This window comes from Chaetura pelagica, unplaced genomic scaffold (genome assembly GCF_000747805.2).
Source record: "Chaetura pelagica isolate M959 unplaced genomic scaffold, ChaPel_1.0 scaffold230, whole genome shotgun sequence".
Classification (NCBI taxonomy): domain Eukaryota; kingdom Metazoa; phylum Chordata; class Aves; order Apodiformes; family Apodidae; genus Chaetura; species Chaetura pelagica.
In genome coordinates this window covers 505,769-512,291 of record NW_009951955.1, presented here as the reverse complement: position 1 = coordinate 512,291, position 6,523 = coordinate 505,769, and positions in this window count along the sequence as shown.

Sequence of the window (6,523 nt, the reverse complement as noted above, 5' to 3'; positions counted from 1 at the left end):
ACCAGGACCCCCAGGTCCCTTTCTCCTACCCTGCTCTCCAGCAGTTCAGCCCCCAACCTGTACTGGTACATGGTGTTTTTCTTCCCCAAATGCAAAACTCTACACTTGCCCTTGTTGAACTTCATCAGGTTTTAGTTGGCTGTGTCAACCTCTGTAGGGTTTTACAGCCAGACCTGCTGCACTGGTTGGGTGACTGTCCAGTTTTCTGCCCTTTCCCAGCCCCTGGCTCCCAGTGGCTCATGGAGGAGCTGCTCTGTGCATGGGGCTGGCACAGTTTGTGTGCTGAACGTGTAACCTCTCGCCATAAAACTCAAAGCAGAGCAGCCAGCTTTGTGTTGATGGTGTCTGCACCACACTGTGGTATTTCTGCACTGTGGTATTTCTTCATTTCCTTTCCTACCAAATGGCAACTTTTTCCCCCCCTTTCCAACAGGCTAATTTATATAAATATCTATAGAGGAAATGTTTTACAAAGAGGAAAACAAGAACATGCATTAAAAGCAACCACAAACACGAACAGCTTGCTATAGGAACACGATCTGGAAATAACATTCCTTGTGAAAATAAAAGTGCAAAATGTTATTTCTAACCTTTGAATGGGGTTTAAAAAAATGTTGGCTTGTGTTCTTGTGGATTCTGTTCTCTTCTTGTTTCTGTACTTGTTCCCATGGTTTTGCCCTGGTTCCTAGGGCTGATCTCATCTTGCTGCAGGTGTAACTGTGGTCAGAGTTTCTCTGGGGGCAAAATGGACTTAAGAATTTGTTTGTCCTTCTTTGGGTGTGGTCCTGTGCATCTCTGTAGGGTTGTGATGGGGGTGGGGATGGGTTTCATTACCCAGACGAGTTGAGTGTTACAGAGGAGCATAAAGGAGCAATGTTGAGTCAAACCAACGGTTTGTCTGACCCTGGGTTTCTGATGGCGACTGGCAGGAGTGACTGCCTGGGGATGAATAGTTTGCAGAATGACTCTACAAATCCCTGCATCCATGCAATGGAGAGTGGTGATATTTTGCTGCTGAGGGCAGAAGAGCTTGGGGAGTCTGTGATTGCACTGGTAGGCTGCTGGTAGAGACTTAGGATCCTCCACTGGGTTTTAGATACCTGTATGTTAACTCACAGCAGGTGTGTTGCTTTTAGGGTTGCTCTTTAACCTGGATGCTGGCAATGTGAAGAGAAGCTGTGCCATCTCACTGCTGCACAGAGCACTCACCTCTTGCCAGGGCATCCATAGCAGCAGTGGTGTGCCAGGAGTCCCCTCTTGTCCCAGAGCCTCAGCAGGTAACTCCCAGGTTTATGGCTTGTACTGAAGTGACTGTCCCTGCTCACATGTTCCTGATGTGGTTTAAGAGGGGAAAAAAGGTCCAGAGGGAGAAGCCTGGGGAGCATTTTGTCTGCAACCATTTGAGTGACCAGCAGTGGAGAGAGAGGGTCCTTGCAAAAAATTGGCCAGAAATTGGTGGTGCTCAAGGGTCTCACCAGGAAGGTGGTTTTAAGCCATATCAAGCCACTCTTACTGCCTTGGGATAAGCTGCATGTCCCAGGATGCTGTGCTGGAGGGGACTTGTTCTGGCACGCTGGGCACCTGCTCTCTCTCTAATTAGGTCTCATTATCTGTGTCTGGTCATGTTGGGTGCTCTTCTATCAGTTTTCCCCTCCCCTGAGAGTATTCTTTGCTTTCTTATTGCTACCTGGGCATGACACTCCTTGGTGATCTTTTACACCAATTAAAAATGAAACACCTGCTGGGAACGTGGTGGTGTGTGTTGGTGGGGAATGGTTGTGCCTGCATCCTGGTGAGACAGAATCCTTGAGAGCAGCCCTCAGGCAGGGCTTCATGAAGTGAGTTCTCCAGAGCTCTTCAAGATCTTGAACAGGGATGGAAAGTGCCTGGAGTTAGCCACCTCCCTGCATGATCTGAGTGATGTTCTTGATCCTGATTTTCCTTTTTGTTACACGTTGCCATCTACTCCTTTTTGCCTTTTATTCCCCCTCTTTCTCTCCCATAAACAAGAGATTTCCCGAACATCCCGTATCTTAGAGATATACATTTGTGTCATAACATGGAAGTGACATGGCTACAACACATTCTTTTCTCTGCCTGTTCTGCAAGGGCACTTCATCCACCCCCCCCTTGCAGATCCAAGCTGTTATCCACCCCCTCTTTCTCTCCCATAAACAAGAGATTTCCCGAACATCCCGTATCTTAGAGATAGACATTTGTGTCATAACATGGAAGTGACATGGCTACAACACATTCTTTTCTCTGCCTGTTCTGCAAGGGCACTTCATCCACCCCCCCTTGCAGATCCAAGACTGTTATCCAGAATCATGAGCCAGCTGCTAGTGTCACTGCGTGTGTCACTCCATTCCTTGGCAACTGCCTCCAATGTAGCAGTGCCTTGCAGAATACATGGCATTTCTTATAATGTGTGTGTCTTGCACCTGCTGATGTAATGGTGTGGATTATTACAGCATATTTCATTCCAAAAGCTCACTGAGGTGCACCCTGGTGGCAGGAGTCCCCTCTCCCTCAGCTGGTACAGGGATGCTGTGGGGTGCACACACCTGGTGCTGAGCACTGTGGGCAGTGGGGCAGCAGGTGAAGGTGGGAAGAGCACAGGGAAACCATCTCCATTGGGAACCATCACCCACACTGGGGGAAGAAGGTTGGAACTGGTCACTCTTGAGACAAATCTTTGCCAACCGTGAGCCACTGGCTGCTTGGTCTGAATGTTTCATTGGAGCAGGGGAGCTCCCAGCAGCAGGACATCTCCTGGGGTGGGGATGTCAGTACAGACTTGGGGAAAACATTGCTCTCATTCCACTGCCAGGAATGTTTTGCAAGTGTCTGGGGTTTTCCTTGGGATATAAATCACTTTCAGTCGTCATTTGTGTCTGCACAAGATACCTCAGTGTAAGTCTCCCATTGAAGTTTCTCCCTGCTGAGCTGCAGAGACCTTTCCCAAGCCCACAAATTTCTAACTCTGAGCCAGTTCTGTTGCTAAGACTTGTCTTTTTATCAACAAGTTACTTTAAAAACGTGAAGCAGAATCATAGAGGCTAATGCCTTCAGACTTTCAGGCAGGACAGATCTACGTCCCAGCTCTTCCACTAGTCCCAGGTTTTAGAATCTACTAAATCATTCCTCTGAACTAAGCAACCTCAGCCAGTTGAAGGTTTTCTGCTCTTTTGTGCCTGAGGTGAATCTTGATCAGGAAATTACTGTTTGTAACCCAAACTGGGGGAGTGTAATGGCCTAAACAGGGAGAGATGGACTTTGGAGTCCTCCTGATGACTGTCTCCTCCTTGCCAGGGACTCATCCTTCCTCTGCCTCGGAATGTAACTCCTCTGAGTTTCCATTTCCATAGAGACAAGAAATCTTCCATTCTGGGTATGTGTATGTATGTATATATCTGTGTATAAATGTCTCTTTATGTTAAAACATTTCAAATGAGACTTCAAGCAGTGCAATGCATGGAGTACAAGGTGGGAAGAAACCTTGATGTTGTCTGACTTTTTCCATAGTGGTGCTGGTGCTGCTGTGCTTAAATAACTATTGATAGAAATGTTCTTATCTAGCCTTAAATGTATTTAATAATGAGGAGCTTTGCCTGTCCTGGACAGCCTGTTTTGGTGCTGGGCCACTGGCAAATGTGCACTGCTCTTGCACACAGACCTGTCACAATTAAGTGAAATCTTCATGTTTGTTGGACAAATTCGCTTTAGTGACAATTACACAAGTAATTTCACATACACAGGAGGTTTTTTAGAGATAAAACATGTTGGATGACATGTAAAATACTCAGTATTTTCAGTTTGCCCAGCCTAGCTAACATCCCTGCTTGCCAGGCAGGGGCCCCCCAGGGTTCATCTGCTGCCTTTTTTGAGTTCCCATTTGTCATTCAGTGGGAAGCCAGAAGTTTGAAATTTTCTTGAAACCACCTTTTGCCAGTCATCATGTTCCTGTGGCAAATCCACAAATCATTTGCTGCATGGCAAAGGACACCAAAGGGCTCTGTAGATCCCTGCAGCTGAAGGAGATGTTCAGATATGCTAAAAGACCAGCTCCCTGGAGAAGTACTGTCCAACTGGAAGGGGGTAGCATTGATCCTTCACCAAGGGGGATATGAAAACTTGCTGCCCCATCAGATTTTGAGGGTATATCTGGCTTTTGAGAAGTGGGCAGCCCTGGGAAAATGTACCTGGCATGTACACTGAATTAAATTGCTTTAGGGTTCAGGGGTATAGTGATTTTTCCACTGGACTCTACTATTTAAGCTCATTTTAAAACCTTATGGTGTGGTTCCTCCCCCCCTCCGCACCCCCCGGGAAACTGATCTCTTGTCTTCTAATCCCTTTACTACTTTGTTTTCTTTGCAAGACTCTAAGGATGCTTTGGGGAGGCAGTAAGAGCAGAGGAAGCTGACAGAGCCAGTTGCATTTCCTACTCCCTAAGCAATTCCCACAGCCCTTTAACAGTGCACAGTTGCACCTTATGTAGGTTTAACCTACAGACAGAGAAACTTGTGTTATTTAGTCTAATAAACCAAAGGTCTGAGCAAAGACAGGGTAAAAATTGTGTAAAAACTGCTGCAGGGAGAAAAGAGAAAATGCCAGGTCTCAGGTTCCACCACAGCTGCAAAGGAAAATTAGAGCCTGTTATTCTGCCAATTACCCTTATCGTTAATGAGTCCTCCCTGTAATAGTTTGTATTTGCAGTGATCAGCAGGACAACTCTACAAACTTCAGCAGTTTTCTGTAATTTCTATCATTACCTATGACATTTTGCCCTTTGCTATCTATTCTAGTTTCTTATAAAACTCCCCTACCAGCCAATCTGCTGGATGCTCCTTCTGGCTTCCCTGGGAGGACACAGGCAGTGGCTGCAGTGCAACACACACAGCCTGAATTTGGCCACTCACCCCATTGGTTTTGCATGTCTTCCCTGAGTCAGAAATGTCTTGCAAGCCTTCACATCTCTGGCTGAAGTGAGTCCAGAAACCCATGTCCCTGGGAGAGCTGTTGGGGCTGGAAGGTCTGTGGTTCTTCGCTTCAAAAGAGCTGCACTTTTCAAAGACATCTACTTGAATTTTCTCTTTATGCTTCCCTTATTTTTCAGCATCACTTCTTTCCCATGGGAACGTGCCTTTCAGTCTGAGCTGTACCTACTCTCTAACACAACAGGAAGGATGCAACTGACATTTTGCTTTTTCAGAAATCTTTCCTAAATTATTTCCTCCTGTTCTTTTTATTTTCCTTCTCCTCCACCCCCAGTGTAAAGACACAGGGCCCCTGTTTCCTCAGAAATGCCTTTTGATTTCAGATACTCTACCCTAGCTTTCCTCATGAAAGAAGTTTCCTTGGCTAAGGTTTGTACTGATGGGGTTAATGTTTTCCTTCATCTAGGCTGACATGTAGCAAGATGCTTTTCCAACACACCTGCTGCCTGGGGAGCCTCTTTGCCTGGGTGCTTTATAAATGAAGGTTGTGTATCACATTTGATTGTATTTTACCAAAGGTTTTCTCTAGCCTAGAAAACTCCTGTCTCCTTATGAAATATAATGCTAGCTTAAGGAGAGAATAATATATTTACTATAACTGCACTCAGTCGAGGAATAATTTTGCTGTTGAGATTGAATTTTTCTATCCTCTTGAAGGAAACCAACTCTTTGCCAGACCCCAGGGGATCAGATGTCTGGCTTCTTTCAGCAGGGGTGGCTCAGATCTTAGCAGCTCCAAGTGGTGTCTTTTTTTCCTTCTATTCCTGTAATGGAAGAGCAACACACTCCTTTTGTCCCAAAGTTCAGATGTTCTAGGAGATTCTGAAGAATCTCCTGGTTTTGTTTCTAAGGTACTTGTTGGGTGAGTGTGACTTAAGGGTGAGGGAGGCTCACAAGTGTTCAGAGCTCTGATCTACACTGAGCATCTAATCCTGATGCAGCCCATTACCATCTCATGAGCTTGCAAAATTCACTAGGGAGTGAATTCCCTCCAAAGAACAAGCCTTTTTGTTGTTGTTTGGTGGTTTTTTGGGGGGGGATTGAGGGTGAGGAATTGTGCTGTTTATCTCTAAAGATAAGAGCAGGCATCAGGAGAGACTCTTTTGACAGTGGTTCAGCACTTCTGCTTTGGTGCCAGAATGAGGAAGGATTTGGTCTGTGACTTGAGAACATTTCTGACTCTTTACTTTTTAGCCCAGTTCTTCAAGAAAATAACTTGATGGGATCATGGTCTAACTCCTTCTTGATCGTTGTGTCTCTGTGTGTAACTTCTGACCCCATTGGGCCAATGTCAAGCAGGTTGGCAAAGGGCTGGAGGTTTTCCAAGTGTGAATACATCTTTCCACTAAAGAACTAGCACTGATAGGCAGCAAGAGAACTTCTTACAGAGTTTGGTGGAAACCTTTCATGGGGAAGGTGGATAAGAAGGAATAAACATTAAAAACTGAATTTCTGTTAAAAGGTGTATAGTGGTAAAACACTCTGCTGATGAACAGAGGAAGCCTTGTCTTGTTGGTGTAACA